Raw genomic sequence first — 9,041 nt, forward strand, 5'->3', positions numbered from 1 at the left:
CTCAGCCTGTAATTGAATCGTTCCTTGCTGCTGTCAAGGCTCCCTGTGTATGGTTTCATGAGCCACGGCATTAATGGGTAAGTGGGGTCTCCAAGGATCACAATGGGCATTTCGACGTCCCCTACTGTGATCTTGCGGTCTGAGAAAAGAGTCCCGGCCCTCAGCCTCCTGAACAGGCCAGTGTTCCGAAAGATGCGTGCATCATGCACCTTTCCGGACCAGCCTGTGTTAATGTCAATGAAACGCCCACGGTGATCCACAAGTGGCTGGAGAACCATGGAGAAATACCCCTCCGATTAACGTACTCGGATGCTAGGTGGGGTGGTGCCAGAATAGGCATATGCGTCCCATCTATCGCCCCTCCACAGTTAGGGAAACCCATTTGGGCAAAGCCATCCACAATGTCCTGCACGTTCCCCAGAGCCACGGTTCTTCTTAGCAAGATGCAATTAATGGCCCGGCAAACTTGCATCAACATGATTCCAATGGTCGACTTTCCCACTCCAAACTGGTTCCCAACCGATTGGTAGCTGTCTGGAGTTGCCAGCTTCCAGATTGCAATAGCCACCTGCTTCTCCACTGGCACAGCAGCTCTCAATCTTGTGTCCTTATGCTGCTGGGTGGGGGCGAGCTCAGCACACAGTCTCATGAAAGTGGCTTTTCTCATCCGAAAGTTCTGCAGTCACTGCTCGTCATCCCAGACTTCCATGATGAAGTGATCCCACCACTCAGTGCTTGTTTCCCGAGCCCAAAAGCGGCGTTCCACGGTGCTGAGCATGTCTGTGAATGCCACAAGCAATTTCGTGTAGTACGCATTACGCGACTCGCTATCATCATAGGACTCCTCACTGTCACTTTGGATCTTAAGGAATAGCTCAACTGCCAAACATAATGTGCTGGTGAGACTCATGAGCATACTCCTCAGCAGTTTGGGCTTCATTTCCCACAGAAATCATGCTGTACAGAAACCACTGAAAGAGACGCCAAACGTGGACGGAAAAACAGGGATTGCTGGGAGGTGAAGCTATGCATCACGGGGCGTTGGGACAGGAAGCAGAATGACCTGCACTCTCCAGCCCCTTCCCACAACCCACGGCGCCAGAATGGAAAGAGGTGCTCTGTGTGATAGCTGCCCATAATGCACCACTCCCAACACCGCTGCAAATGCTGCAAATGTGGCCACACTGGAGCACTGGTAGCTGTCAGTGTGGCCACACTGCAGCGCTTTCCCTACACATGTGTATGAAGACAGCTTTAAGTCCCAGCGCTGCACACCTGCAAGCGTAGCCAAACCTTGTATCAGCGGAAGATGCTCTCTCACCAACATAGCTTCTACCTCTCGTTGAGGTGGAGTAATTATGTTGACCGGAGAGCACTCTCCAGCCAACATAAGCACGTCTTCACCAGACATGCTACATTGGCACAGCTGCTTCAATGTAATGCAGTAGTGAAGAAAAGCCCTTAGCCTCCTTTGTGAAATGTAAATGCATCAACCTACCATGACCACTGAATACAACAATGTTATCAGTCTGTTATTCACCTTGCTCAAGATGGGATAATCACAGCTAATCAGATTGTCAAAACATTCATAGTGATGTATCAAAATTTTGCATAATAATGAAGGCTAAACAGACTGCTCTAATTGTTTCAGCCCTGCAGGCCTCTCACTCAAAGGTCCTCACTTTGAAAAGCTAGTAATCAAGTTATGATTAGCATTACCATTCTCTTTTGCTTTTCAGTACAACTCCTGGATGAATAAGAGAAAGGGAAAACTATACACTGAAGACCTTCCTTTACAGATTCAGGATTAAATCATTCCTAAGGGCAAAATTAAAAAAGTATTTCCATTCCAAGTGCCAGATCGTAAATACCTAGTTCTTATATAGAGCTTTTCATCAGTATATCTCAAAGCACTTTACAAAAGAGGTAAGCATCTTTATTCCCATTTTGCAGATGACAAAGCAAGCACAAGAAGGTGAAGTCACTTGCCAGAGGTCAGCCAGCAGGTCACACTGAGAATAAAATCCAGGTCTTCTGAATCCCAAATCTGTACTCTATCCACTAGGCCATACTACCTCCCATAGAAGTAGATGGTATTATGTAATTACATACAGTATTCTAACCATGAAAGTAAAATAACTCTTTTTTAAAAAACTTTAGAGAAAATCTTGAATGCCCTTTTAAGTCTCCATCTCTTTGCATACTAAAGTGATTTTCCATCAACACTATTAGATTGTCTTTTTCAATTTACTTACTCTTTTTCATGTTTGTGCTGCTGCAATCCATAGGGAGGTCACACAATGCAACACAGAGTAGTCAAGGATTACTTGACTACACAGTAGTAGCCAAATTACATTAGTCCAAAACACATGTACTGTTAAAGCAGAGGTGACCCTATTAATTTGGATTACGTGTCTGGCTAGACCACAACAACTCAAGTCTATCATCATAAATACCACCTTAGCCACCACGGTACAGAAGCAGCCTACTGTAGGAAGTCTCCTGTACTTGGTACTACACCAGCACAGCAGCACTAACAAACAGGCACTTACTCCTAAAATGCCTCCCCACGCCCTAAAGAGCGTTTGCTGGCCAAGGAATTCTGAAGAGGATTTTTATTCTTCATCCAGCCTTTTCCCACCCCAAGGGCAAACCGTGAGGCCCCACCTGTGCCCAGAGTGACCCATACCCGAGATGTCCAGGCCTTGCCCATTAAAATCAATAGCCTGCTTTACAAAGCTATCGCACATCCTTCTCCTCCAGCCAGGTGGAGTTACCTGCCTCTTCTCTAACGTGCAATGCCCAGCTGATCCACGCAGCCCCTGCCCCCTCTCCAGGCCGCCTGCCCCACCTGGATGCACAGCCTTGACAGGCGCCCCTTTGGCCCAGGGCCCCACGGTCTCCCCCAGGCGGCTCCGGGTGGGTGACAGACCGTGCGAGGGGCGGGCCGGCTCCGGCAGGTCCCAGGGGCGGCGCGGCCCCCACTTGCCGGGTCGCTACTGAAGAAGAACGGCCCTGACGGTCTCAGCGCCAAAGGGGGGGAGGCAGGGCGGGACGGGAGGGCGGAGACTCCCATCTGTGGGACGGGCGGGTAGAGGACAATTACCTGTGTCACGTGGGAGAAGGACGGCCGCGCGCTTGGAATCTATACGCGGCGTCCGCTAGGCGCGGTGAGATCATCATACGATGGGTGGGAGGGGCCGCCTGGGGAGCGAGCGAGCGCCTGGCGCTGTCCGCAGGGCGGTGCTGAAGAGAGAAGAAAAGGCGGGAGAGCTGGGAGCGCCCACCTGTCCGCCGCCGCCGCACGGGACCCTCCCCCGCCAGCCGCCTCCCCCTCCGCCGCACGGGACCCTCCCCCGCCAACCGCCTCCCCCTCCCCCGCGCGGGACCCTCCCCCGCCAACCGCCTCCCCCTCCCCTGCATGGGACCCTCCCCCCGCAAACTGCATCTGCTCCAGGCGCTCAGGATCATCTCGGGTGTCCCGTTTTTTTGCATCTCAGAGGTGGCAACCCAACCAACTCCTCCTCTGCCTTGTGGGACCCTCTCCAACTAACGCCCCTCTGGCCCAGAGGACCCCCTTTCCCTCCCCTGCTTCTCTCCCTGAGCCCTCTTCTCTCAGCTGTTCCCTCTGTAGTGTCTTCTTCCCCCCAGCTCCGTCCCTCTCCCCCCGGCATGGCCTACCTCACTGACCTCAAGCTACTCGCCCTGTCTCTACCTCCTCCACCATATGGCGGTGTCTTCACCTCCTTCTCCACAAGGTCCCCTATAAACGGCCCACTGGCCTAGATGCTGCTGTAACCCCACATCAGTCTCAGCACTTGTGGAAAACCCTGTTTTTCTTGGGATGGGCTCTCACGCTTACTTGCTGTTCTCTAGCTGAGGGGTTTCAGGGTTTGTCATCTCCTCTTCACCAAAACAGCTATGGCAAAACTCTGCTCCATAACCTGTGGGATGGGAGAGACTTCTTAAACATTAGGGTGTTGTTTGCTAGCATCCATAAAATTAGTAATAATATTACAGTGCCTTGTCAAGCCCTTCTCATCAAAGGATCCCACAAAGGTTTAAGCCTTACCAGGCCTCCTTGAAAAGACGTAAGTACCACATCATTGATCATCAACCATTCCAGTTCTTCATTTGCTTGTATGTTTCATCCCCTATCCTTTGTCCATCTGTGGCTTTAGATTGTAAGACCTTCAAGGCAGGGACTGTCTCTTTTCTGTGTTTGTACAGCACTCAGCACAATGGGGTCCTAATGGGGCACTACAGCAATATATGTATTTTACTACTGCTAATGAGATAACTGACCTGAGGCACAAAAGGCTTGGTTGTGTCAGTGTGTAGTTCTGCTCACAGTAGTGTAATTTTACTGAAGTCAGTGGCCCAGATTCTCTGATGGGCACTTCAGAGCAAGGTGACACAGCAAGGGAGGCAGTTATGCACTTTGATTTTCAGGCTAGCTCTACACTAGCACAGTTTATAGCAGACATGAGGCTATGCCAGCTATTGACAGCCCTCAAAGTGCCATCCACTAGTTCAGGATTTCCAGAATATTGCTTGCTTCAGCCACATCCCCTCTTCCCTGCTGTCTTGCACCTATGCTGGGGATTGTATGTGAGGTGATATAAGAGCAAACTCTACATTGGCTGGGAACTCCCTTACAGTGGAAAAGTCCTTAGCTATGAACATCCAGCAGTTTCTTTGGCCCCTTTACTCCCCAACAAAGAGGCAGGAGCAGGCCAGATAAGTTGTCTCAATATGATTGATTCTAATCTCATCCAATTGTAAATCAAGACTAGCTCCCTTAAATTAATGGAATTATGTGACTGTAAAAAACAGTGTAAGAAAGATCAGGATCAGGCCCACAGACTTCAGTAGAGCTAATCAAGATTTAGAGTGGGGCAATCAAGAGCAGCATCTATTCCAGTAAGGTTAATTGCCCAAGGTCCAATAGCAAATCAATTTCAGAGCTGGGAGTATAATTCAGATGTCTAACCACCAGTCCTGTATTCCTATATTTAATGTATCTAGTTGAAAACTTTATAAGGCAATGTTGCTTATGTATCGCACTCTGCTGTCACTACCTGTTATAGCCATGTAAAGGACAACATGATAGTATTATATGTGAACAAGCTAGGAAAACCAGCAGCACAGTCCTCATGAAGGAGCCCCAGCTGCTCAGTTGGATAGAACAAAACATAAAATCAATACATGCAGCTCAGATTAAAGGGTCTCTAATAGAAGAGTTGACTAGGCAAGACATAAATTAGAGAGAAAGTAGTTTCAACCTGCAGGTTTTCAGGTGGTTAGCAAGGAAGATGGGATTACTAGAGATGGCCCTGTTTGCATCTACATAGAACAACGAGGTCATAAAGTACTTCTTGAGGCAGCAAAATCCTAAGGATTCAAGGACTGTTATAACCATAAAGTTGCTACTATATGCCTTCTAACAACACCAGTTAGCTTCAAAACTCATGGCAAGAGCCAAATGTTTAATTTAGTCTTAGCCCTCATTCAAAACACAGAACACTGTTAAACTAACAGATGGCATAGAAGGGTCCTTTGATCCTTACCCAGCAATATTTCGTTAAAAATAGAATACAAGTGTATGTGCGACTAATGAGTAGATAAGAAATAGGGCTGGAAAATGGGAGGAAAGCAGGAAGATTTAAAACACAAGGTCTTTACTGGAATAGTGGGAATGAATTACCAAAAGCTACATAAAAGAGATATAAAATGTTTTGAGGACATTTATGCTTTGCTATCCAATATTAGTATGGGAAATGGACTGAAATGAGACAGTTCTAGACCTTGACAAAATGATTGGAAACCTGTCTAAGTCCTTATAATTATATGATTAGCCCTGTTTTATGTGCCTGAAAATACAGTACAGGACAGTATAGCAAAAAGATTTTGATTTTTCCTCTTGCTGTCATTATTTTTTGAAGAATATGTTCCAGGCTTCTTCTCTACTGGATTTCTTCAAGCTACAAATATTTATAAATATTTCCTTGATTATATGTAAAGTTGTATATTTGTTATTTCAGCTGTCCTTGATAAAACTACAAAATAACATGCAACCAAGGTCAATCATCAGTAGAGCCAGCTAAAATTGTTACCTCAGCTTACAGTTGACACCATGGCATAAATATCCACATGCTTCATAATTTTCTGGGCAAATTGAAGTAGGATGGAATAATGGAAAAAATTGTACCTGGATAAAAAGGGAAGGGGGATAGTGAAAGAATCATAAGTTATTCTATGCAAAGAGTGTGTTACAAAAAATGATTTAATCAGGGTCAACTTGACTGCAGTAATAAGCAAAATCTCAGACAGGAAGGAGCACTGGCAGGTTTTACATGAGTCTCTCTACTGTAATGTATTTTAAATGACCCCAGAATCAGATTAGGCCCCTTGGTTATTACAGCAATTGATAGTTCACTCTAATTTTGCTGATTAGAAAACAGGAACATATTTTTTCCTTGAGATAAAAAATGTCTTGGTCCTCACAATCAGTTGAATTAGATAAATTAGAAATCTTCATTACTATCTTACTAGTTCTACCAGCTGTGAATATTTTCAAGCAATTGTCATATTTTGAATAATTTATTAGTATTGTTAATGTAAGTTAAAATGCTCTTGTGAAATGACCTTTAGAGCTAGGGTAGAGTTCTCAGGGGTTAAACACATGGAGCAGCTCATGAAGTGATGCACTCAGTGATGTTCTGCCACACAGATCTGGGAGGGAGGTGGACCAGCCAAACTGGTTAGTGGATCTGGTTGTCATTGCAAAACAAAAAATTTCCTGACCAGTTACATGAAAACAGCCATATGATAGTCTACTCTGCTGGCAATGAATGAAACACTGTTAGCTGCCATAGTTACTAACCAAGTTTTAATCTTATTGCAAGCAGGCACAAGCCTTGTTTAGAGGCAATCATGTTACACTGATTATAAACTCAATTAAAAGATGTAGTGTCGACAAAGCCTTACAGAACTCCCATTAACTTCATGTGAAAGCAGGTATGCCTAATAAACATTTAGATACTAGAGTGCTGAGCATGGTATATATGCTTAGAGAAACATACCATCTTCATCATCTAAGACCCAGGTCTACAAAGGTATTTAGGCTCCAAACTTCCATTGATTTCCATGGAAGTTTGGAGCCTAAATATCTTTGTGGATCTGGACCGAAGTGCTTATTCTGAACTCTGCACAATTTTTGCAGCAAATTTCCTTTTTCATGGGTTTTTATTTAGAAAGATGATCTGGCCCTGTGTTGTAAGACCAGGCTTTTACATTTAATTGTTTCAGTTTGTCTTGGGGAACACAACAACCTGTTTATATTTATTGTAGCTATTTGCTTCCCTCCTTTGCTTCTTTATAGCTCTCTCCTTTTAGGCACCTGTTTCTTTCATTGCCTACCTCTACCCCTCACAGACATTGTCTTGAAGTTTTGGGGAACTGCTTGCAATGCTTCCACTTCTTTTCCTGTATTTCAAGTCCACCAATCTGGTCCTTTGTGTGCCTGTAATGTTACTGATCGCATGCTTTCTAATGAACTCCTGTGAAGTCATCTCGACTATTTTATTATGACTCAAAATCTGTGTAACCATTGACCTACTACATCATACATCCTACTTGCCTGCTGAATAGGATACATGCTTATCTTGCTATGATTTCTACATAAAGCTGTAGCTGACTTGAATGGAGGTTCCATGTGCAGAACAATAGCACACAAAATCCCAAGTGTCAGAAGCTATGGAGCCAGTTCACAAGTGGTGTAAGTCCTTTGAAGTCACACAGTTTCAACTCCATACTGCAGTAAATGAGGTTACACTGAGGATGAGTTTTGCCCATGGACATTAAAAAAATCAGCAGCTCAATCTTGAGGATAGGCCAAGAAGCAATGGACTTAAATTGCAGCAAGGGCAGTTTGGATTGGACATTAGGAAAATCTTAACTGTCAGGGTGATTAAGCTCTGTAATAAATTGCCTAGGCAGGTTGTGGAATCTCCTCACTGGAGATTTTTAAGAGCAGATTAGACAAACTGTCAGGGACCGTCTACCTTGGATAATACTTAGTCCTAGCTTGAATGCAGGGGACTGGACTAGAAGACCTCTCAAGGTCCCTTTCAGTCCTATGGTTCTTTGACAGCCATGCCAAATAGTTATTATTAGAGATAACAGTCTAACATTTGTAATTGCATGCTATGTGGGCTAGAAGTGGAAGGTATTCAGCCCAAAAGATTTATTTTTCTTAAGACCAATTATCCCAGGGAGGGGGAGGAAGAAGGGGTTTCTAGCTGTAACTTCCAGATGTGCTTTCTAATGAACAGTTATCCATTTATTTTTCCTGTACATCCTCAATTCAGTTCCATTGGTTGACCAAACTAGGTTCAAATTCTGTCTTTGGATATGCACCATAGCACCCATCGACTTCACTGGGAGCTGTGTTTGTGTAAGGGAAGGCATAATTCGGCTCTTTGTTTCACTGTGTACTATTCATTGACTATGGGAAGAAGAAGTGTCACTTGGTAGCTGGCATTATTCCAATAACAGAGCAGTTCAGTAGTCTGTTGGTGGCACCTCCTTTAATTATAAAAGCAGACTCAAAATGAATATCCGTCATAGAATATAAGCTACTATATTTCCTCCTTTCTTGTTCCTTGCTTTCTTGTACATCAGTTCTACCTGCCAGATTGACAACTACTTGTGGTCACCATTGCAGTTCCAGTAGTTAATTGCCTCACACAATTCTTTTTTTAACACACCATGACTTCTCCGTATGCTTCTTTCTTCAAAGAATATTCTCATTAGAGACGGTCTGGATTCAGACTGCTCTGAGAAGGACAATCTCATTAATAACTTCCCCTCCTGAAAGATAGATATTTATTTTCTAAGACCTTTATTGTTCTTATAGCCCTGTTTCTACTACAATGATTGACAAAGTTTCCTGAACTCCAGCATAGAAATTCCATTTTCAACTAAAATATAAAAATAAATAAAAATATTTATTTCTCAATTTGTTTGTTACTTGTAAT

At 44.4% G+C, this 9,041-nt stretch overlaps 1 protein-coding gene across 2 annotated transcripts in view; it reads right to left on the reverse strand.

The window, feature by feature from the left end:
- Nucleotides 1-3,161, reverse strand: part of OGDHL (oxoglutarate dehydrogenase L) — a 118,419-nt gene extending 115,258 nt beyond the window's left edge. The window contains exon 1 of one of the 2 annotated variants that reach the window (XM_050959087.1): nucleotides 3,107-3,161. The gene's annotated coding sequence lies outside the window, so the exon portion shown is untranslated. Of the gene's footprint in view, nucleotides 1-2,851; nucleotides 3,025-3,106 lie in introns of those variants that run through there. The other variant, XM_050959086.1, reaches the window with a different exon arrangement.
- Between the last annotated feature and the right edge of the window lie 5,880 nt (nucleotides 3,162-9,041).

The sequence above is a fragment of the Gopherus flavomarginatus genome, chromosome 6 (assembly GCF_025201925.1).
Source record: "Gopherus flavomarginatus isolate rGopFla2 chromosome 6, rGopFla2.mat.asm, whole genome shotgun sequence".
NCBI classification, from domain to species: domain Eukaryota; kingdom Metazoa; phylum Chordata; order Testudines; family Testudinidae; genus Gopherus; species Gopherus flavomarginatus.